Here is a 24,954-nt window from a genome sequence, read left to right on the forward strand (position 1 = left end):
TGTTAAGCCGTTCTTGGTTAGGGTCTCCTAACAACTTCTCATGGGGGAAAAGCCATGGTGCTTTGAATGTTGGATGGTTCAAGGCAGGCGAATGAAAGTCGTCCTTCACACAGCGCATAGTTAAACTCCCACAAGATGCGGTGATGACCATGATGGCTTTAAAAGGGTATTGAACTATGCCGGAGAACGATTAAGGCAAACCGGCGACGGTGCCTGCAAGGCAAAAGAAACAAAAATAACCCTAAGTTAAACATGATCTGACATTGTGTTTTTTCCTTTTTCAGAAGCTGAAAGCCAGCATTCTCCTGCACCCAGACTGAGCAGTTGCTGAAACTTCCCAGCATGCTCCAGGTTAGTCGCCAGCCATGTTTGGACGATGGAATCTGCCTTGTGTAGAGTCAGGCATTTGGTTCATCTAGCTCAGTATGGTTTGTGCTGACTTACAATGGCTCTCCAGGGTTTCAGACAGCGAGTCTCTCTGTCACGGTCCGGTATAAGGGTGATCGGAGTCTGGGCTGAGGATGTCGGAACCGGGGGCAAGATGGTGGGGTGGGAGCAGGAACGAGAGTCCAGAAGCCAAGGATCCAAGGGTCAGGAAGCAAGGAGTCACGAAGTCAGGGGTCCGAGGGTTGAGAAGCAAGGAGTCGCGAAGTCAGGGGTCCGAGGGTCCAGAAGCAAGGAGTCACGAAGTCAAGGGTCCGAGGATCAGGAAGCAACAAGCCAGACACAACAAGGCAGGGAACGTGTTGCTGTGGCAAAGAGCCGAAGGGAAATGCTGACCTTATATCCCTTCCTGGCTCTTGCCACCAGGTGCTGTGAGTTACCAATCGGCCTCACCTGTGTGACCGCGCCTTGCCTCTTCAGAACAAACTTAGGAAGGCCCCAGTCCTGCAGAGTCCTATTGGTCACAGGGCCTGGCTCCTGCACACACTCCTGACACTCTCTCATCCATACCTAGAGATGATGTGGCCCCTTCTCTACTAGAAGACTGGTAATTTCTCTGTCACATTCACAGGAGAGCTTTTAAAACAGTCCAGTTGTAGCTCCACAAATGACTTTGAGGTGTTTTGTTGTGGTGCTGACACACTTTAGTGGTGGGATAGGAAATTTCTCCCAAAGTTGACCTCCAGGGTCATAAATGTTTTGGGTGGTGATGCTGATTGTGTGCTGCCAAAGCTTCCTTTGGCTTTAATCAGGGATTGATGTATGTGCCTGTGTTTTATATAAATTCAATATATATAAATAAAATGAATTAACTCTATCCACCCCTGCTTTACTCAGACCCCTGCTGTTGCTTAAAGCCGCCATTTTCCTCTTAGTGTCTCTCTATCCTCACTCAAACTTATGGCATTGTTGAAACAACCACTTTTCTCCTTTCAGTTTCACCCTTTCTCACTGTATTCAGATGTCTCCCTCTTCTATTCTTCAGCTGCCTCGTGTGAGAGAGATAAAGGATGCAGAGCCCTCAAATATTCCATAGTACTTTACTCAAATATTTTGTAGTGCTTTATTCAAATTTCTGCTGTTGTTTGAAACCACAATTTTCCATTCAGTTTCCTCCATTCCTGCTTTACTTAAACTTCTGCCATTGTTTGAAACCACTGTCTCCCCCTCAGTGTTTCTGTCATCCTGCCACCATGCCATGGGCACTGCTGTTGTGCAACTTGCCTTCACGTTTTCTCCCCTATTCCAATCGGACTTCTTGCGAATCCAGGATTGTAATAAGGCAGGACAAATCCTTCAATGGGAGCTGTGCTGTGGCTTCCTGCAAATCCAGGATTGTGATGTGAGACAACAGATCCTCCATTGGAGTGCCGTGTGACGACATTCTTACGTTTTTCTTATATAGAGAGAAATGTTCTACCAAATTTAAAGGGACTTTGCCAAATAAATGGGTGTTTAGGATTGAGGTGCAAGCAAGGGAACTATGTCAGCCTTCTCCAAAGTGTGCACTCCAGGTGTTTCTGCTGGGTGATGGGAGCTGAAGTCCAAAACATCTGCAGGACACCCAGTTGGGAGAGGCTAAACTAAGAAGCGCATCCAAGCTGTTTAAAGAATTCCTGTTCTCTAAGCTTAGGAATTTGCTTCCAGTACCTGATCTGAGTTTGCGGTTCATTCATACAAAAGTCAACACCTAGTTAGGGATGCAATTTGACACTATACCTGTTCATTCATTGTTCATTGGCTGTACATTGGATCCCAGTCCATAGCTGTTCAAAGTTCTTCAGTTTGCGGCTGCTTTGTTCTGGTTCAGAAAACTTCATAGGAGTTCATCCCTTGTGGAGAGAGGACCTGAATCACCCCTCATCCCTCCCTCTCGCTTCTCCTACTCTCTGAGGGAAAGAGGCCAATCCTACACCAGCTTACCTGGGTGTAAGAAAGATAGTTTGAGGTTAAAAAATATTATGGAGAGATCAGTATCACAGGTCATTTGCGAGATCTTCCCTGTGCAGTGGGGAGCCAATTGTTCAGTTCTGAGCTTGCTTTTAACCAACTTCATGACTATCCCTACTCCCGGTTATCTTCATTTCATCAGCTTAATTTAGGAGGATAAAATAGTTTTGCTCTTGCTATTGTTAAACCGCCGGAAGTCAGAAGCCCTTGCCAATCTTCTGCAAACCATTCCATTCTTGGAAGTCAAACAGAATCTGTTCCAGAAGTCGGTTCAACTTCCAAAACGTTTGGGAACCAAAGCACGGCCTCTGATTGACTGCAGGAAACTCCTGCAGCCAATCAGAAGCTGCGGAAGCCCCGTCGGACGTTCGGCTTCCAAAAATAGTTTGCAAACCGGAACAGCCACTTCCAGGTTAGCGGCGTTCGGGAGCCAAAACAGCTAAGTGGTTGAAAACCAAGGTACGGCTGTAGTTTAAAAACTATCCACTTTCTTTCCTGTGCCTCAAATATTCCAGCATTAAGCGTCATCGAATGGCCGCAAGCTGTGATATTATGAGAGCAGGAGCAAAGCCCCTTCCATTTCTGGGTGCCTTTTCTAAACATCGTACTTCTCTCGCCCTCTTGAAGCACTTGAAGGTTCTCTAAGTGTGCGCAGAATTGATTGCAGACGGTCTCCGCTGTGTCAGTGCGCCGGGGATGGAGGGAGGCAGCTGCAGCTATGGCTGCCTCAGTTCACACGCAGGTGAGGGCCCCATCTGCTTAATTTTGCATCTGGCTTCACTTGGCATTTAGCTCTTTGCTTGGGTCTGGCATCTTTGTGAAAATCACAGATTTTGCCAGGTCAGGATTGGGGTGGTAGGACTTGGCAGCCCCCAGAGAAAGGGGGCCTGCTGGATCCGGCCACTGGCCCCATCTAGTCTAGCATCCTGTTCTCACAGGGGGCAGCCGGGAAGCCCACAAGCAAGATTCGAACACAAGAGCGTCTGCTGCTCCTGCGGTTTCCAGAAACTGGTATTCAGAAGCAAGCATTGCTGCCTCCAGCTGTGGAGGTAGAACATATTGTGGCTAGAGTCACAGAATTGTAGAGTTGGAAGGGACCCTAAGGGTCATCTAGTCCAACCCCCCGCCAAGCACAACGGTTTGCCTCCGCTATTGAGGGGATCGGGGCCACACAATGTGCATACGCACACATAGCTCCTCCCAAGGTGTGCTAAGCCTGTCAGGGCAGCTGAATCTATGGTCTTAAATAATAATAATAATAATAATAATAATAATAATAATAATAATAATAATAATTTATTTATACCCCGCCCATCTGGCTGAGTTTCCCCAGCCACTCTGGGCGGCTCCCAATCAAGTGTTAAAAACAGTACAGCATTAAATATTTAAAATTTTCCTAAACAGGGCTGCCTTCAGATGTCTTTTAAAGAGAAGATAGCTGCTTATTTCTTTCACATCTGATAGGAGGGCGTTCCACAGGGCGGGCGCCACTACCAAGAAGGCTCTCTGTCTGGTTCCCTGTAACCTCACTTCTCGCAATGAGGGAACCGCCAGAAGGCCCTCGGCGCTGGATCTCAGTGTCTGGGCTGAACGATGGGGGTGGAGATGCTCCTTCAGGTATACAGGACTGAGGCCATTTAGGGCTCTAAAGGTCAGCACCAACACTTTGAATTGTGCTCGGAAATGCACTGGGAGCCAATGCAGATCTCTCAGGACTGGTGTTATGTGGTCCCGGTGGCCAATCCCAGTCACCAGTCTAGCTGCTGCATTCTGGATTAGTTGTAGTTTCCGGGTCACCTTCAAAGGTAGCCCCACGTAGAGCGCATTGCAGTAGTCCAAGCGGGAAATAACCAGAGCATGCACCACTCTGGCGAGACAGTCTGTGGGCAGATAGGGTCTCATCCTGCGTACCAGATGGAGCTGGTAGACAGCTGCCCTGGACATAGAATTGACCTCCACCTCCATGGACAGCTGTGAGTCCAAAATGTCTCCCAGGCTGCGCACCTGGTCCTTCAGGGGCACAATTACCCCATTTAGGATCAGGGAGTCCTCCACACCCGCCCGCCCCCTGTTCTCCAGAAACAGTACTTCTGTCTTGTCAGGATTCAACCTCAATCTGTTAGCCACCATCCATCCTCCAACCGCCTCCAGATACTCACACAGGACCTTCACCGCCTTCACTGGTTCTGATTTTAAAGAGAGGTAGAGCTGGGTGTCATCTGCATATTGATGGACACCCAGTCCAAACCCCCTGATGATCTCTCCCAGTGGCTTCATATAGATATTAAAAAGCATGGGGGAGAGGACGGAGCCCTGAGGCACCCCACAAGTGAGAGCCCCGGGGTCTGAACACTCACCCCCCAACACCACTTTCTGGACACGAAAGTCTTAAGCCCTTCACGCATTAAATAGACTTAGGTATGTTGGTTATGGACACGGGTGGCGCTGTGGGAGCCTAGGACTTGCTGATCAGAAGGTTGGCGGTTTGAATCCCTGCGACGGGGTGAGCACCCGTTGCTCGGTCCCTGCTCCTGCCAACCTAGCAGTTCAAAAGCACATCAAAGTGCAAGTAGATAAATAGGTACCGCTCCGGTGGGAAGGTAAACGGCATTTCTGTGCGCTGCTCGGGTTCGCCAGAAGCGGCTTAGTCATGCTGGCCACTTGACCCGGAAGCTGTACGCCGGCTCCCTTGGCCAATAAAGTGAGATGAGCGCCGCAACCCCAGAGTCGGCCACGACTGGACCTAATGGTCAGGGGTCCCTTTACTTTTTATGTTGGTTATACTGTATGAGGCTAGGTATCCCACAGCATTTAACCTGTCTAAAAGTCCCTGTTGTCCCCCGACCCTCTGCCTGCAACAATTTTTCCTGGACAAACTGGGAGACTCGGCTCCTGGGCAGGCTGTTTGCTTGCTGTGAGCAGAATCAGAGTGCGCTTTGTGCCTCCCTCAATCAAGGGATCAATCAAAACCTGTCTCAATTTGTTTCCCTGCTGGACGGTTCTCTGGGTCGACTGTCAGGTCACAGTGTGGGAATGATCCCTGGGGGGTGAGGGAACAGGGCCCCCTGCTGTGCTTGCTGCCACCCTGCCACGTGCAGAGAGCAATTCCTTTGTCAGCTGTGATATGGGAGGATCTCGCTTTGTCTGTTTAGCGCAGGAAAGCTACGATTCTGGGCCGCTTCTGGGCAACCTTCTTACTGAACATTTATCCTGGCTCGTTCGCAGGGAGGTTAGATACTGCTGCATCAAGCAGGTATTCTTCCCAACTTTTTTTTTTAAAGGATATTTATTAAAGTTTCAGAAAAGGTTACAAAAAAAGGAAAAAAAAGAAAAGAGAAAATACAAAATACAGAAAAATAAAAACAATTAAAAACAAATCATTCTTTCCATGTCTTGTCTTTCATTTACTTGTTTCCCTGACCTCCTCACACCTCCCTTTTTTGTATTCCAGTTCAGTTAGTTAATTCAGCAAATCCTTTCCCTCTTTATTTTTATCTTAATCCTTTATCTGAATATATTATAACTTTAGATTCTCACCTGTTAACAATCCAATTTTACATACTCCTTTGTAACATTGCTGCTAAAACCACTTAACTTCATTCCGACATCATTCTAACATTCATTAATTTTGCAGTATTTTTGTAAATAGTCTTTAAATTTCTTCCAATCTTCTTCCACTGACTCTTCTCCCTGGTCTCGGATTCTGCCAGTCATTTCCGCCAGTTCCATATAGTCCATCACCTTCATCTGCCATTCTTCCAGGGTGGGTAGATCTTGTGTCTTCCAATACTTTGCAATAAGTATTCTTGCTGCTGTTGTAGCATACATAAAGTTCTGTCCTTCTTTAACACCAATTGGCCAACCATGCCCAGGAGAAAGGCCTCTGGTTTCTTCAGAAAGGTATATTTAAATACCTTTTTCATTTCATTATAGATCATCTCCCAGAAAGCCTTAATCCTTGGGCACGTCCACCAAAGGTGAAAGAATGTACCTTCAGTTTCTTTACATTTCCAACATTTATTATTGGGCAAATGATAGATTTTTGCAAGCTTGACTGGGGTCATGTACCACCTGTATATCATTTTCATAATGTTCTCTCTTAAGGCATTACATGCCGTGAACCTCATACCTGGGGTCCATAACCGTCCATAACCGTTCCCAGTCAGCCATCATAATGTTATGTCCAACATCTTGTGCCCATTTAATCATAGCAGATTTCACCGTTTCATCCTGAGTATTCCATTTCAACAGCAAGTTATACATCTATTCTTCCCAACTTTCTAGCACGTTTTCCTGTCACTTTCATCATTGCAAAAAGGAAAAAAGGCAGAATTTTTAGGGGAGCAGGTTTGTTGTGCAAGAGATGTGGATCAACTTTACTTGTGCAAACAGAATTTGCTTTTATGTGATTGAATCCCAAACAGCCTTGGGGTGTCCCTGAGGTCCACTTTGCCCCCAAATTCTCCTTTCACCGTTCTCTTTCACTTCACCTTGCAGGGCAACCTCTGGTAGCCAACTGCATCTCAAAGAAGTCTTGTGATTGAAAATTACCAGTGTGTCCAGCCTCTAAACCCCATCAGCTTCTCTTAAAATTTCCTGAATGAATTGTCTGAGGAGGAGACACCAAATAAGCTCAAGTTTCTCATTTGTTTTAAAATTGGCTTTATGGGAAATTTGGGGGACAACCTGGGGTTATGCAGAAGCCCCTCACCCCCTTTTTAAAAAGCTAGTCCAACTACAGTTACTTCCTGACGTAGAGGTTTATTGTGGAATCAGTGCTTATATGCATAAGTTCTTTGCACTGCCCACATGATGTCATCAAACTGGGAGCTGATTATTTTTTTTAAAAAAAAACACAACACCACTTTAATTCAGAGTTCCCCTTTTCATGGAAAATCTGTTAAAAATAACCCATTCTATATCCACAGTCCCCACTGGTGTGGACATTCGCGTGCATTATTTTTGGTAGTAGATTTGTAACATGTGTGAACATAACAACACAAGAAGGGCCTGCTGGATAACAACAACAACAACAACAATAATAATTATAATAATAATTTATTATTTATACCCCGCCCATCTGGCTGGGTGCCACTTTGGGTGGCTTCCAACAGAATATTAAACTACAATAACCTATTAAACATTCAAAGCTTCCCTAAACAGGGCTGCCTTCAGATGTCTTCTAAAAGTCTGGTAGTTGTTGTTCTCTTTGATATCTGATGGGAGGGTGTTCCACAGGGTGGGTGCCACCACCGAAAAGGCCCTCTGCCTGGTTCCCTGTAACTTGGCTTCTTGCAGGGAGGGCACCGCCAGAAGGCCCTCGGAGCTGGACCTCAGTGTCCGGGCAGAACGATGGAGGTGGAGACGCTCCAATAGGCCATCTAGTCCAGGATCCTGTTCTCACAGTGGCCAGATGCCTGTGGGAAACCAGGAAGGAGGATTCCATCACAGCTCAGTTGGTTAGAGTGTGGTGCTGGCAACGCCAAGGTTGCAGGTTCGATCCCCGGTAAGAGACAGCTGTATATTCCTGAATTGCACGGGGTTGGACTAGATTGTCCTCAGGGTCCCTTCCAGCTCTACGATTCTATGAGATATGAGAAAAGAGCGCTCCCCGTCCTGTGGTTTCTAGCAACTGGAATTTGTAAGCATTTATGTCCCCGACTGTGGAGGCATCGAAGCTAGTAGCTTTTGATAGCCCTCTTCTCCATTAATTTGTCTAATCCTCTTTTAAAGCCACCCAAGTTGGTGGCTATTGCTGCCTCTTGTGGAAGTGAGTTCCATAGTCCACACTACGCTCTGTGTGAAGAAGTACTTTCTTTTTCACCTGTCGTTTGTGGCAATGTTTTGGTAGATGAGCCCCTACTGCCATGGCCACGCTCCTTCCGTTTGCCCCTCAGCTGAGCCACAACCTCATCCTTTTGCTTCTGGTGGCCCGAACGATTTGAGCCTTCCTATTTCCACCCCTTGCCACATGCTGAAGGCACACCAGAATTTCAACAACCCAACAGGAGGTCAACATCTCCACACATGAGGGCAGGAGTTGGGTGGGGGGCAGCTGGCCTGATCTAAGACTGCTTAGGATTTGGAACCGCTTGGTGGACGCCGTGCCGTGAGAAGTATTCCAAAATTTGGGACGCGATTGTGCAGAATTACGGTATTCCCACCTTCTAGTTTAATGCTGCCAAGTGGGCTTTTTTGTGAGTTTAGTTTAGATTTTGGAACTTTCCGTCTCTGTCTCTTTCTTCACCACCGGCGGAAAAAGCGAGAACATCAACTGAAGTCTGTTTGCGCCCTGACAATAGACGTTTTGTTATAACAGTATACAAACACTTGGAATCAAGGAACGGAAAAAAAATAAACGCAGAGCATCAAACTGGAGGTTCTGTGACTCCCGTTTGTCTGGTACATGTCTACACTTCCATAAATATTGTGGCAGAACACGAATTGTTTGAGATCCAGATTTTATGTAGTCATAACCAGCACTGCCGAGAAATTTTACAGGGCAGTCCATCTCTTCATTTCCCCCCTTCATTACACACACCCATTCCATGGAGATTTTATTTTTGCTTCCTGGGGAACCAAGTCATTTCAAAAGAATGTAAGAACAGTGTGGCTGATGGTATCAGACCAAAAGCCCACCTAGTCCAGAATCTTTTTCTCACAGGGGCCAACCAGATGCGTCTGCGAAGCCTGCAAGCAGGCCCTGGACACCACAGCGCTCTCCCAGTTTGTGATTCCCAGCAACTGGTGTTCAGAGGCATGCCACCTTTGACACTGGAGGTATAATAGCCATAGTGGCTAACAGCTATTGATTGATAGCCTTGCCTATCACCTTGCCAACAAAGGCCCGTATAGTTAAAGCTATGGTTTTCCCAGCAGTGATGTATGGAAGTGAGAGCTGGACCATAAAGAAGGCTGATCGCCAAAGAATGGATGCTTTTGAATTATGGTGCTGGAGGAGACTCTTGAGAGTCCAATGGACTGCAAGAAGATCAAACCGATCCATTCTGAAGGAAATCAGCCCTGAGTGCTCACTGGAAGGACAGATCCTGAAGCTGAGGCTCCAATACTTTGGCCACCTCATGAGAGGAGAAGACTCCCTAGAAAAGACCCTGGTGTTGGGAAAGATGGAGGGCACAAGGAGAAGGGGACGACAGAGGACGAGATGGTTAGACAGTGTTCTCGAAGCTACCAGCATGAGTTTGACAAACTGTGGGAGGCAGTGGAAGACAGGAGTGCCTGGCGTGCTCTGGTCCATGGGGTCATGAAGAGTCGGACACAACTAAACGACTAAACGACAATAACCCCTGACCATTAGGTCCAGTCGCCAATGACTCTGGGGTTGTGGCGCTTATCTTACGCTATAAGCCGAGAGAGCCAGCGTTTGTCCGCAGGCAGCTTCCAGGTCATGTGGCCAGTATGACTGAGCCACTTCTGGCGAACCAGAGCAGTGCAAGGAAACACCGTTTACCTTCCTGCTGGAGCTGTATCTATTTATCTACTTGCACTGGTGTGCTTTCGAACTGCTAGGTTGGCAGAAGCTGGGACCGAACAACGGGAGCTCACCCCATCGGGTGATTCGAACCACGGGGATTCGAACTGCCGACCTTCTGATTATCAACTCCTAGGCTCTGTGGTTTAACCCACAGATCCACCTGCGTCCCAGTTGCCCACCATAGTTTTGTCTAATCCATTTTCCAAGCCTTCCAAGCTTGTGCCTGAATCTTCCAACATTCAGCTTTCTTGGATGGCCCTAGCGGGTTCTGGTATTATGAGGTTCCCCCATCCCTGCTATTCATAGCCTGCTCCCATGTGCTCGCAGCAGCACATGTTCAGAATTTGGTGTCTCCTCCAGAATTCAGCATCTGGAGAACGTCTACTTTATAGAAAACAAAAATGTTTTCAGCTCCCTGAAGTGAGTTTGGAAATGCATGGACAGCGCTTGGCTCAGAAGCTTGAGCTGAGCTGAGGAAGATCATGGGCAGCTGCCTGCGGCCAGCCAAGAGCCAGAGGTTGTGGGGCAAGCTAGGGGTCAGGACCAAAGACCAGTTGGAACCGCAGGACAAATCAGGAGGCGGGGTGAAGGAGCAGGCCAGAAACCACCACCAAAGAGTGACCAGAGAGCCAGAGCTCAGGAAGACCATGTTGCTCAAGCCGGACCCTGGTGGAACAGGAAGTCCTTTTATACTGGGTAGACAGAGCCAGGCCCTTCATGGAGAATGTGCCCACCTGCAGTTCAGTGGCTCACCATGTGGGGGTGTTGTGCTGAGACCCAGAAGCTTCTGCAATGAAGGGCTTCCATTTGCCAGGTTCTTGTCGTTGCTTAGCCAGCTCTTCTCCAACTTGTTCAGATTCTTGGTTTTTAGGGGCTGCTTGCTGGTCCAGACACAGTGGGAAAGCTGTGGGAGTGAAGACTAGCCTTGCAAAGCAGTCCATACAAGGTTTCAACTAGGGCAGGGCCTTTTCAGCACTGGCCCCGACATGGTGAAACGCTCTGTCCCAAGAGACTAGGGCCCTGCGGGACTTGACATCTTTCCACAGGGCCTGCAAGACGGAGCTGTTCCACCTGGCCTTTGGTTTGGACTCGGTCTGACCCTTATGTATCCCTCATGGTCTTGGTTTATCAGCTATTTTAAAATGAGGCTGAATTTTAAATTGCATTTTAACCTGTTTTTTAAATTGGTTTTTTTCCTCCCTCTCTTTTCCCCCTATTATGTTTTTACAGTACTGTGATTTTATTTTATTGGTGTTAGCCACCCTGAGCCGGGCTCTGGCCGGGGAGGGCAGGTTATAAATAAAATTTATTACTGCATTATTATTGTAATGGGAATTGGGGTTGCTTGTGCGTAAACTGCAAACTGCTCCAAGCTGGTTGTATAGCTAAACCTTTCCCTGGTTTGACAGCCCTTACAACGCGACTGTCCCAGTCACTGGCAGAATCCGTGAGTGGGCGTCTCCTAAACTTCCTCCAACATAGAAATTCTTTGACGCCAAGTCTCCTCCTAGATTCTCTGCGCGGAAGCCTTCTGCACAGCGTGGGCGTGCCAAGCGGAGTTCCTGTGCTCTCTCCGCTGATTTCACTGGAAGAATCTCGGAGCCTCCCCTCCGCAGTACTCTCAGCCTCCCCTTTCTCCCTGGTGTCCCCGGGATTTCCTTCCCCAGCGGAAGCTCTCTCTCCTTGCTAGTTCCCTCCCCTGCATCATTGGAGCGTCTTACCTCTCCTCTTGCCTCTGAGGGCAGTTCCCTGACAATTATTATTATTATTATTACTTATTTATTTTGCATTGCTATCCCTCCATTCCTCCAAGGAGCTGAAGGCAGGGTGTGTGGGAATGAGCCCCACTGAGCACTGTGGGACTTACTTCAAAGTAGACCTTCACTGGAATATGCATGACGCAACGTGAGGAGGGCATCTGAGCAATTTGAGTTTGAGCTGCTATGACTTTGTTGAATTGTATAAATCATTTTGATTTCTGGTTTTATTTTTATTTTTTTGATATTTTGAATTCCTATGACTTTGCTTGACTTGCACTGATCAATTTGATCAATTTGTTGTTATTTGCTTTATTTATTTTCTGTTGTGTTTGATAGTATAGTGATTGTGACATTGTTGGTTGTTGTTTTTCATGGAACTTTGAAGTGTCAGGCATAGCCCTATTGGCTTTAGCCCAAACGTAGCAGAGTTTTCCTGCACAGCGAGGAAGCTAGTTGCGGCAGTAATGACTAGTCAGCTAGACTCAGAAGAACTATTTACAGGATTTATTAAAAGGGAAAAATAAAACCAGCAGAGTTTCTGCATACAAAACAAAGCAAAATAAATCCTCTCTTTCTCTCTCTCTCTTAACCATACACAGCACTTCTAACTCCTAACACACCTCACATCAAACTGAGCTAACAATCCCTTGATAACAGAGTTGAGTGCTGGTCGTTAACCAATCAGAGTGAGTAGTTTCTAGGTCAAGCAGACCTGGGCTTTCTGCCAAGAGTAAATTGACACCAGCTTGAGTTAATTGTGTTAGCCAGAATCTGCAAGTTTCCCACGAGAACCAATTAACAGAAACTGAACAGTTTTTAAATTCTATTGTGTTGTGAGCCGCTTTGAGCTCGGCACCTGTCTTTGGAAAAACAGAACACAAATGTTAAATCAAATTTAGAGCACCTTTGTGGGTTAAAGACGAGCTTGCAATTGGATAGGTAAAGCAGTTTTTTACATAGATGAATGGCTTGCTCAATTACTTTACAAATCACGGCACTCCTGAATGGATTGCAAATGAAGGGATTGTTTGCCAGCTATCCACAGTGCAATCTGAGCTTGCCTCCCTTTTAGCTAGGAAAGCAAGCCTAGAGACTTTATGGATCGAAATCCAACTGCTAATTAGATTTACTATTATTGTTATTTATTGCTAGAGCAAGCTGCTGTGCCAAGGCCAGAGAGAGATAACAACTTTCTGAATTTCAAGCGAACACAGGAAACTACCTTGTATTGAGTAATATCATTGGTCCATCTGGCTCACCATTGCTTACACTGAGTGGCAGCAGCACACGTTTCATAGAATTATAGAGCTGGGAACCCGAGGGTCATCTAGTCCAACCCACTTCAGTGCAGGAATCTCAGGTAAAGCATCCATGACAGATGGCCAGCCAACCTCTGCTTAAAAATGTTCAATGAAGGGCGTCTGTTCCACTGCTGAATAATAATAATAATAATAATAATAATAATTTATTGTTTATACCCTGCCAATTTGGCTGGGTTTCCCCAGCCACTCTAGGCGGCTTCCAACAAAAGATTAAAAATACATTAAAACATCAGTCGTTAAAAACTTCCCTAAACAGGGCTGCCTTCAGATGTCTTCTAAACATCAGATAGTTATCAATTTCTTTGACATCTAATGGGAGGGCCTTCCACAAGGCAGGTGCCACTACTGAGAAGGCCTTCTGCCTGGTTCCCTGTAACAGCTCTTCCTGTTAGAAAGTTCTTCCTGATGTTTAGTTGGAATCTCCTTTTTTGCAACTTGAAGCCACGGGTTCGAGTCCTACCCTCCAGAGCAGGAGAAAACAAGCTGGCTCCATCTTCCTTGTGACAGCCGTTGAGATATTTGGAGATATCTCCTCTCTGTCTCTTCTTTCCCAGGCTGAACATACCCAACTCTTCCTCATAAGGCTTGGTTTCCCAGACCCCTGGTCATCCTGGTCACCTTCCTCTGCACACATTCCAGCTTGCCAATCTCCTTCTTAAATTGTGGCGCCCAGAACTGGACACAGGGCTCCATGTGTGGTCTAACCAAGGCAGTATAGAGTGGGACTATTCCTTCCCTTGATCTGGACGCTAGACTTCTGTTGATGCAGCCTAGAATAGCATTAGCCTTTTTTTTGCTGCTGCATCATGCTATTGACTCATGTTGAGCTTATGGTCCACCAAGACCGCTAGATACGTGTACTCCTGGCAATCCAGGTATCCCCCATTCTATATTTTGCCGATCCTACAGCTCTGCTTTCAGATCCTTCAGCATGCATAAGTGCAGAAAAAGAGCCCTGGTGGATCCGATCCAAATGGTGCCCATCTAGTCCAGCAATCGGTTCTCACAGTGGCCAACCTATTATGGGAAACCCTCAAGGAAGACCGGAGCGTTTCCCCTATTAGTGGGATTCCCAAGCAACTGGAATTCAGAGGCATTCCAATAGCGCAAGCAGAGCCCAGCCCTTGCGGCCATTGCTAGCCTCATGTTCCACACATGCTCTTGAAGACCATCTTCAGGAGCTTTAAAAAAACCACCCTGCCTCCGTTTGTGGTCTTGTAACAAGTTGCTTCAACTTAAACCCGTCCCCGAACTCCCAATTTACGTGACAGCGGAAGTCTATAAAGAGGCAGGCCTTTGCTCAATGGAGCTGATGCAGATGGGGTTACGGCTGAAGTAGGTCATGGAAGAACTGAAACATGACTCTGGGGCATCACGTAGCCAATAGAGTATGTGGCGAGGTTGATGAGGTTAAAGGGGAACCGTAGGACAAAGCACATGAAGTGTGTGTGTGTGTGTGTGTGTGTGTGTGTGTGTGTTTATATACAGAATAACGGTTTCGCAGAGGAAACCGACTGCAGCTGAGCGGTGTTGCAATGAAGGTAGTTTGGTATTTTTGCAAAAACCCTGACCCTACCTCTTCTCCAGAGGCCGGGGACAGACTCCATGTGTCCTGGGAGTAGTCCAAGAACAACAGCTGGTATGGATGTACCCTTAGAGAGCTTGTCTCCTTTGTTTTCGCAAATCTAGTGCAGATTTCGGGTGAGACAGGGTTATTTCTGGTTCTCTACTAAACCCCATAGCTTAGCGGCTTGGATGGGGGTGACGTTGGATTCGGTTCTCATCTCAGGCAAACGTCCCTAATTCGCACTTTCAGAGACGCCATGTGGACCGAAACACAAGCCTCCTTTGAGACCTGCACTTCTTCGAATTTAGAAAGCCTCGTAATGTGCGCAGACACGACTGCGCTAGGTTGAGGTGCACGTGCAAATGCACAGCGAAGAGGAAACAGTATACAGTGGACGCTCGGGTTGCGAACGTGGTCCGTGCGGGATGCATGTTCGCAACCTGCAGCGTTCGCAACCCGCATTTGCACATGTGCAAAGCGCAATTTAGTGCTTCTGCGCATGCGCAACTGCTGAAACCTGGAAGTAACCCGTTCCGATATTTCTGGGTTTCGGCAGTCCATAACCTGAAAAAATGCAAGCTGGAGCGGCTGTAACCTAAGGTATGGCTGTACAAGTATGCATTATATCTGGGGGAATTGCTTCGCAGAAAATGTGCCACAGGTGGAAGAGAGGCTCTGAAGTGGTTCTCTGAAGGGGGGTGGGGCAGCAGGGATGCAAAACCTGTAGCTATCCAGATAACAACAACAACAACTGTTTTGTACTGAGTTGAATAGGATCCAAACTGCAGCAGTCTGATTGGTCCTAGAACAATGCAGCAGTATGATTGGTCGGCAGGAGCCACCCAATCCAGCTCCAGATAGAAGTGAATCCATAACCTGATTGGCCTACAGGACAATGCCGGAATTAGCCAATCACGTACAGCCCATTGTGTAAATAATGTATATAAAGCAGATACTTTGAGGGGACGATGATGTCAGGAAATCTTGCCTCTCAGGAGAAACTGGCCACTCTCCAGGCACCCGGCTTGATCTCCTGTTGACCTCCCTGTCTGCATTCCCGAGCAGGATCCAGGCTAGGTCACGATCGGCGATCCTCCTCAAGCGTGAGAAGAACACACCACTCTTCCCTGCCCCACCCCCCCCAGGCAGGGGAAAGAGATAGACAGAAATGTATTTACATGCCTTTATTTCTGTCTTTGCAGCGTTACAGAGAAACACGTCTGCTCTCTTCAAACTCCAACAGCAGAGAGATAAACTCCACCTCCTGTACTTCCTGTACAGCTCAAATTACACTCTGAGCTAAATCCGGTGCTCAGCACTGTGAATAGACTGTCCCTCTGTTCCCACGGAACAGTCCCCAACATTCCCATCATGTTTTGCTTTCCAGCTAGCTGCAGCTCGCTGCCGCATTGCATCTATATCGTAACAGATCATTCCCTCCTCACCACTATGAGCTGAATAAAAACAACAACAACAACAATATATTATTTATACCCCACCCATCTGGCGAGGCCTTCCTAGCCACTCTGGGCGGCTCCCAACAAAATTAAAAGCAGAATAAAACATCAGGCATTAAACACTTCCCTAAACAGGACTGCCTTCAGATATCTTCTAAAAGTTGGAGAGTTGTTTATTTCCTTGACATCTGATGGGAGGGCGTTCCACAGGGCGGGCGCCACCACCGAGAAGGCCCCCTGCCTGGTTCCCTGTAACCTCACTTCTCACAGGGAGGGAACTGCCAGAAGGCCCTCAGAGCTGGACCTCAGTGTCTGGGATGGATGATGGGGGTGGAGACGCTCCTTCAGGTATCCTGGGCCGAGGCCGTTTAGGACTTTAAAGTTCAGCACCAACACTTTGAATTGTGCTTGGAAATGTACTGGGAGCCAATGTAGGTCTTTCAGGACTGGTGTTATATGGTCTTGGCGGCCACTCCAAGTCACCAGTCTAGCTGCTGCATTCTGGATTACCGTATTTTTCCGACTATAAGATTCCCCCATGTATAAGACACCCCCTAATTTTTGACATTATCTTTTAGGAAAGAAACCTAGTCTTATACAGGGAAAAATACGGTAGTTGTAGTTTCTGAGTCACCTTCAAAGGTAGCCCCACGTAGAGCGCATTGCAGTAGTCCAAGCAGGAGATAACTAGAGCATGTACCACTCTGGCCAGACAGTCTGTGGGCAGGTAGGGTCTCTAAATCCCACCATCCCCAACCAGTAGATCCAGTGCATCAGGAATGATGGCTGTTGCAGTCCAACCAAATCTGGAGGGTGCTGGATTCTATACCCTACAGTGTTTCTCAACCTGTGGGTCTCCAGATGTTGTTGGACTACAACTCCCAGCATGCCTATCCAGCATGACCAGTGGTCAGGGATGATGGGAGTTGTAGTCCAACCACATCTGGGGCCCCACAGGTTGAGAACCGCTGCGGCGTACGTTCTCGCCTGCCTTTAAGGCACTGTGCTGCTTTCTTCTCCCCTTATGCACTACACATGGCTAGGGCTTCGTCATCTCATACTCTGGACTAGACTTGTGTCATACTTTTCTGAAAAGTTGGCTGTTCCCCTTCCCGAAAGCGTTGTTGAAGCACCGCCATGCCCCCACGAAGGCGACCCGTTTCCAAAGCGAGGCGCGAATCAGCGTAACGGCGGGATCCCAGAACTGCTGAGTGCGGTTCTATGCGCACGAGCCTTGGCTGCCCTGCAACAATGGGGCCCTTTTAAAGAGGGCTGTGGAACGATGCCTCGTTGTGCTTGGTGGCGCGAGCCTGCTGATACCCTTCCCAGATAATGAGGGATTGTTTTTCCTTTTCTCTTCTCTTTTGTGTCAGAGGTGAAGGCGGTGAAGCTGTGCTGCACGAACCCTCTGTGGGGAAAAAAGAAGGAAGATTCGCAGCTAAGAACCACCCATTTTTCCTGTCTGTGAAAGGTATGGAATGTTTCTTAATAATGGAAGATTCCTTGTGTCTGCTGGGTTGCAAAGAAGCCTTATTTTGCAGCTAGGAGATCCACTGTGCTGTTGTTTCGTACTTGTCACGTTACTTTTTCATATATATATATATATATATATATGTATATATTTGTTTTCGTAGATTTTCACGGGTACAGGAATGCAGGTTTTGGTGTTCTCGGGTGTCTTCCCGTGTAAAAGTTGGGGTGTCTAGGCGACGTTTCGACGAGGTCTCACTCGTCATCTTCAGGCTGGTGCTTTCGGCTTCTTGTTACTGGAACAGAGCGGGATCTCAGTGTTTGAGTTCCTATAAATACTGTAGAGGGGTGTGGTGTATTGCCTCAAAAGTTCTGGGCAGAGGGGAAGTTCCCAGGCTAGTGTTCTTTTCTTCTTTTGTTCCTTAATTACTTGAGGGATATCTTGAGTGATTTCTTGAGTGATATTCTGAGTACCACTTAGGTGGGTCATTAGGTGTGGATTAGTTGCTAAAGCCTTCGTGTCTTGACCTCTTGAATTTGTGAAGAGTTTTTCTGGGAAGATGGCTGTACTGCACTTAGTTGTGCTTTGGCTTGGCTTCGTGTATAGGGGCGAGCTGTGGTTTTGTGCCCTGTGCCAGCCAGATCTGTGTAGGGATTGCAGGGGGGTGCAGCATCCGGAGTTGCCACTATGGTTTGGTTACTGGATGGTGTCTGTAATTTATCTGTGGAGAGGGTCTGGGTTTGGGTCTGGTGTGGTTGATTGGTGGTGGCGTTCTGTGTGCCTCTGGATCTGGTGTCGGTTTTTGTGGGGAGGGCTAATTTCCAGATGTCTGGCAGGCGGGACGTGTCGTCACGCTTGTTCATGTTGTGAGGGTGTTTCTCTATCTCGATGGCTTCCATGATTATTCTCTTGTGGTGATGTTCCATGTTAAAGAGCAATTTGGAATCTGCAAAATTAATTTCGTGTCCTGTTTCTTTCATGTGTTGGAAAAGAGAGGAAGATTTTTCTTCTTTTTTGACGGCATTCTTGTGTTCTGCGATACGTGCATTTATTCGTCTGTTTGTTTGTCCAATGTACGTGGCTGGGCAGACTTTGCAGGGTATTTCATAGACCCCTTGGTTTTCCAACTGGATTTTATCTTTGGGGTTTCTGAGGATATTGGCTATTTTTTGGTTGGTGCAAAAGGCTGTTTTGATATTGTGTTTATGGAGGATTTTGCTAATTTTATCTGTAGTGCCCTTGATATAAGGAAGGAGGGCCATGCCATTGTTTTCTTCCGTGTCTTGGTTTTTGGGGGGTGTTTCTTTTTGGATTAGCTTCTTAACCCTGTTTTGCTGGTATCCATTGGCGATTAACACATTTGAGAGATTCTGTAACTCAGTTGTCAAGTGGTCTTTGTCAGCCAGGCGTTTGGTTCTGGAGATGAGGGTCTTGGTTACGGAGTTTATTTGTGCAGGGTGGTGGTGTGATTGAGCATGTAAGTAGCGGTTGGTGTGTGTTTTTTTCCGGTAGATAGTGTGTCCTAGGGAGCCATCAGGTTTTTTGTAGATTAGGACGTCAAGGAAGGGAAGCTGGTTGTTGGCTTCTATTTCCATAGTGAATTGTATTTTGGGGTGTAGGCTGTTGAGATGTGTGAGGAAGCTATCTAGTTTTTCTTTCCCGTGTGGCCAAATTACAAAGGTGTCGTCAACATATCTGAGCCAAAGTTTGGGTTTGTGTTCTGACTTGTCTAAAGCATTGGTTTCAAAGTGTTCCATGTACAGATTTGCGATGACCGGTGAGAGGGGTGATCCCATAGGTGCTCCTTCTATCTGTTTGTATCTTTGTCCATTGTGGATGAAGTACGTGTTGGTTAGGCAGTGGTTGGTCAGGTCCAGGATGTATTCGGGGGGATTGTATTTGTTTTGAATGGCTGTCAAGGCTTCATTAATGGGCACTTGTGTGAAGAGAGATACAACATCGAAGCTCACAAGTAGGTCATCGGGATGTAGGTTTTGCTTCTTTATTGTTTCTATGAACTGGAAGGAGTTTGTAACGTGTGAAGAGATGGATTCTGCATAGGGCTGAAGTTGCTTAGCGAGAAATTTAGCGAGATTTTGTAGAGGTGAGCCTATGGAGCTGACTATTGGTCTGAGTGGTGTTCCTTCTTTGTGTATCTTGGGGAGGCCGTAGAGTTTGGGGCATCTGGATGATTTTTCTCTGGGGATGATTCTTAGCTGGATTTCTTCACTGATAGGAGAGGCTTTTATTTTGGATTTGGTGGTTTTTTCCAGATAGGTGGTGGGATCTGTTTTTATAGGTTGGTAGGTAGGGTCTTGGAGTAGATTTGATAGTTTTGCTTGGTAGTCCGATGTGTTCATCACAACAGTGGCATTACCTTTGTCTGCTGGGAGAATGATTATGTTGTTGTCTTTCCTCAGGTTGGTGAGTGCTTTCTGTTCTTCTTTGTGTAAATTGCTTCTGGGTGGTTTGCTGGAGCAGAGGATGTTGGTGACTTCAAGTCTGATTTTATTGGCTTCATCTGGGTTGATTTTGGTTAGGCTAGCTTCGACTCCGCATATGATGTTTTCCGTGGGGATGCGTCTCGGGGTAACTGCAAAGTTGAAACCTTTGGAGAGTACTTTGGTTTCAGTTGAGGTGAGGATCCTGTCTGATATGTTATGTACTGTTTGTTTCATGGGTTGTTGTGGAGGGTGGCTGGGCTTCTGGCGTCTCTCTAGTTTGTGGAGTTTGTTGGTGTGTGTGTCTGTCTTATGTGAGGTCTCAGTTTCAGCTCTCCAGACGGCTAGTTGTTTGCATTTGTCCCAGAGTGCAGGGTGGATTTTGTTACAGAGTTTGAGGTGAAGAGTGAGCAGATCTTTGTTGGTTTGGTTTAGTAGGTATCTTTTCTTATGTAGTTCGTTTCTGATTAGGGATAGTTCAGTTCGTTTCAGGATCCTTTCGGTAGCTGGGGTTTTAGAGTGGAATTTAAGTTGGAAGCATGTGGGAATTAAGTTGTTGTCTCGGCAGTTGCGTAGGAACAAGAGATCACATAAGATGGTGGCTCTTCGGATTTCTAGTTTCTCGTAGGTTCTTGTCAGCTGGAAGGTTTCCTCCCCGTAGAGGTGAGATATTTGTTTTCGTAGATTTTCACGGGTACAGGAATGCAGGTTTTGGTGTTCTCGGGTGTCTTCCCGTGTAAAAGTTGGGGTGTCTAGGCGACGTTTCGACGAGGTCTCACTCGTCATCTTCAGGCTGGTGCTTTCGGCTTCTTGTTACTGGAACAGAGCGGGATCTCAGTGTTTGAGTTCCTATAAATACTGTAGAGGGGTGTGGTGTATTGCCTCAAAAGTTCTGGGCAGAGGGGAAGTTCCCAGGCTAGTGTTCTTTTCTTCTTTTGTTCCTTAATTACTTGAGGGATATCTTGAGTGATTTCTTGAGTGATATTCTGAGTACCACTTAGGTGGGTCATTAGGTGTGGATTAGTTGCTAAAGCCTTCGTGTCTTGACCTCTTGAATTTGTGAAGAGTTTTTCTGGGAAGATGGCTGTACTGCACTTAGTTGTGCTTTGGCTTGGCTTCGTGTATAGGGGCGAGCTGTGGTTTTGTGCCCTGTGCCAGCCAGATCTGTGTAGGGATTGCAGGGGGGTGCAGCATCCGGAGTTGCCACTATGGTTTGGTTACTGGATGGTGTCTGTAATTTATCTGTGGAGAGGGTCTGGGTTTGGGTCTGGTGTGGTTGATTGGTGGTGGCGTTCTGTGTGCCTCTGGATCTGGTGTCGGTTTTTGTGGGGAGGGCTAATTTCCAGATGTCTGGCAGGCGGGACGTGTCGTCACGCTTGTTCATGTTGTGAGGGTGTTTCTCTATCTCGATGGCTTCCATGATTATTCTCTTGTGGTGATGTTCCATGTTAAAGAGCAATTTGGAATCTGCAAAATTAATTTCCTGGACCTGACCAACCACTGCCTAACCAACACGTACTTCATCCACAATGGACAAAGATACAAACAGATAGAAGGAGCACCTATGGGATCACCCCTCTCACCGGTCATCGCAAATCTGTACATGGAACACTTTGAAACCAATGCTTTAGACAAGTCAGAACACAAACCCAAACTTTGGCTCAGATATGTTGACGACACCTTTGTAATTTGGCCACACGGGAAAGAAAAACTAGATAGCTTCCTCACACATCTCAACAGCCTACACCCCAAAATACAATTCACTATGGAAATAGAAGCCAACAACCAGCTTCCCTTCCTTGACGTCCTAATCTACAAAAAACCTGATGGCTCCCTAGGACACACTATCTACCGGAAAAAAACACACACCAACCGCTACTTACATGCTCAATCACACCACCACCCTGCACAAATAAACTCCGTAACCAAGACCCTCATCTCCAGAACCAAACGCCTGGCTGACAAAGACCACTTGACAACTGAGTTACAGAATCTCTCAAATGTGTTAATCGCCAATGGATACCAGCAAAACAGGGTTAAGAAGCTAATCCAAAAAGAAACACCCCCCAAAAACCAAGACACGGAAGAAAACAATGGCATGGCCCTCCTTCCTTATATCAAGGGCACTACAGATAAAATTAGCAAAATCCTCCATAAACACAATATCAAAACAGCCTTTTGCACCAACCAAAAAATAGCCAATATCCTCAGAAACCCCAAAGATAAAATCCAGTTGGAAAACCAAGGGGTCTATGAAATACCCTGCAAAGTCTGCCCAGCCACGTACATTGGACAAACAAACAGACGAATAAATGCACGTATCGCAGAACACAAGAATGCCGTCAAAAAAGAAGAAAAATCTTCCTCTCTTTTCCAACACATGAAAGAAACAGGACACGAAATTAATTTTGCAGATTCCAAATTGCTCTTTAACATGGAACATCACCACAAGAGAATAATCATGGAAGCCATCGAGATAGAGAAACACCCTCACAACATGAACAAGCGTGACGACACGTCCCGCCTGCCAGACATCTGGAAATTAGCCCTCCCCACAAAAACCGACACCAGATCCAGAGGCACACAGAACGCCACCACCAATCAACCACACCAGACCCAAACCCAGACCCTCTCCACAGATAAATTACAGACACCATCCAGTAACCAAACCATAGTGGCAACTCCGGATGCTGCACCCCCCTGCAATCCCTACACAGATCTGGCTGGCACAGGGCACAAAACCACAGCTCGCCCCTATACACGAAGCCAAGCCAAAGCACAACTAAGTGCAGTACAGCCATCTTCCCAGAAAAACTCTTCACAAATTCAAGAGGTCAAGACACGAAGGCTTTAGCAACTAATCCACACCTAATGACCCACCTAAGTGGTACTCAGAATATCACTCAAGAAATCACTCAAGATATCCCTCAAGTAATTAAGGAACAAAAGAAGAAAAGAACACTAGCCTGGGAACTTCCCCTCTGCCCAGAACTTTTGAGGCAATACACCACACCCCTCTACAGTATTTATAGGAACTCAAACACTGAGATCCCGCTCTGTTCCAGTAACAAGAAGCCGAAAGCACCAGCCTGAAGATGACGAGTGAGACCTCGTCGAAACGTCGCCTAGACACCCCAACTTTTACACGGGAAGACACCCGAGAACACCAAAACCTGCATATGTATATATATATATATGTATTTTTAAAACCCTTATCATTTTCCAGTTAACAATAATGACATATGAACTCCCCAACCACCTTGGGAGAAATTAGGATTTGTGTAACAAATATGCCACCCACTTCATTAACACGCCAAAGTCCCGTTTATTCTGGGCAACTTGGCATCATCCTGCGCATACTTTCCCCCTCCTGATCTTTCAGCCAGGCCTTCTCATGTGCACCTTACAAAGGCAGAAGAGCTGGCAACTTTTGACGCTGTGTTTATTCAAAGCGGCGCTTAGCTCCGAATCTTTGCCTGCATCCTTCGTGGATGTTTTGATGTGCTGTCAAGCTGTTCTGAGCCTGGACTTTCTCTTGTGTTGTCTTTCATGGGCGCTGCACCAACAACTGCTGGTCCTCGCCGGCGTTGCTTCTTATCAGGAAAGGAAAATCAGGAGCCGGTCAGATCCTGTGCCTTTTCAGTTTGCAGATTCTGTGCCTTTTCAGCTGCAATTGGAGGTTCTTTCTTTTTAGCTCCCGTTGATTTTAATCACCCTTCAAATGTCTTTAAATACTCACTTTTAACCGATTTATCAATAATCTTAATGTTTTGGTTTATATTTTTGCAACCCACTTAGAGCTTTCCTTGCAATCAAGTGGTATTGAAATTTTGTTAACGGTATAGAACAAATACACCTGTTCTCAGATCTTCCATCTTTATGTTGCTGTGTCAACAGCCGCTTTGCTTCTTATCCCAAAAGGAAAGTTAGGAACCAGTCAAGAGTCAGTGTGGTGTAGTGATGAGAGCAGGCATAGGCAAACTTGGCCCTCCAGATGTTTTGGGACTACAACTCCCATGATCCCTAGCTAACAGGACCAGTGGTCAGGGATGATGGGAGTTGTAGTCCCAAAACATCTGGAGGGCCAAGTTTGGTCATGCCTGGATTAGAGTATAGGACTAGGGACTCAGCTATACAGCTGCAAATAAAACGTTTTAAGTGTGTTGTAAAGTGCAATAAACAAATATGACACTAGATGGCGACAGTGAGCTATGGCCGTTTCAATGTATTTTTTTTTTAAAAAAAAGCATTTCCACAGCATTTTTTATATGTGTGTAGATTCTGCCTAGGATCTAGGAGACAGACCAGCGTTCAAATCCCCACTCAATCATGAAGCTGGTTTGGTGATCCTGGGCCTACATCACAATGTTGGTGTGAAGATAATTTGAAGAGGGGCAGCTCTGTGGAGGTTTCCTTAGGCACCCTGGAGGAAGATGGAATGTAAATTAAACAAACAAACAAACAAACAAACAAACAAACAAACACATCCCTTTAATTTACTCTCAGGCTGAATTTGGAGGTTTAGTTCAGTGAGGTAACAGTTGGGATTTGGTTAATATCTGTGGTTTTCCCTCCCTAGTGCAAAAACGGCATTTTTACTGTGGCAGAAAAGGCTTCCAGAACAGGCGTGTGGTTTGAGAAATGTTGTTGTATCTGCCAATAAACACATAAATAAAAATCAGTGGCTGGGTTTGCCAGATGTTGTAAGGTCTGCAGATGTGGATAATCTTTACTGGGTGACGGGCGACAGTGGTTTACTCCCCTGTTGCAGGAACATAATTTCTACTCTTGCAGATAAGTGTCTCAAACGTATGATGCCAGTGTGTGGGAACATAGAGGTACCTATGGAAATAAAAGAACCAGTTTTGCGCACCCCCCCCCAAGTGAACTGGGAATCAAAGCCTGAATAAGGATATCAGGAATTGCATTTTTCTTTTCTTTTTACCTCTGGCCTTCCTAAGCAGAAGCAATGGAATCTTTGCATCATTTATTTACACAACCTCGTTTTCCTTCTAATTCCCTGGCTTTTCCTCCCCAAAACTGTGAA

General features: G+C 46.4%; 1 protein-coding gene across 1 annotated transcript in view; it reads left to right on the forward strand.

The window, feature by feature from the left end:
* The first annotated feature begins 284 nt into the window (after positions 1-284).
* The window catches only part of GJC2 (gap junction protein gamma 2), a 76,818-nt gene continuing 52,148 nt past the window's right edge, over positions 285-24,954 (forward strand). The window contains exons 1-2 of the mRNA XM_083467131.1: positions 285-351; positions 17,369-17,466. The gene's annotated coding sequence lies outside the window, so the exon portion shown is untranslated. The remainder of the gene's footprint in view (positions 352-17,368; positions 17,467-24,954) is intronic.

The sequence above is a fragment of the Podarcis liolepis genome (assembly GCF_965112155.1).
Source record: "Podarcis liolepis genome assembly, chromosome: 12".
In the NCBI taxonomy this organism is placed as follows: Eukaryota; Metazoa; Chordata; class Lepidosauria; order Squamata; family Lacertidae; genus Podarcis; species Podarcis liolepis.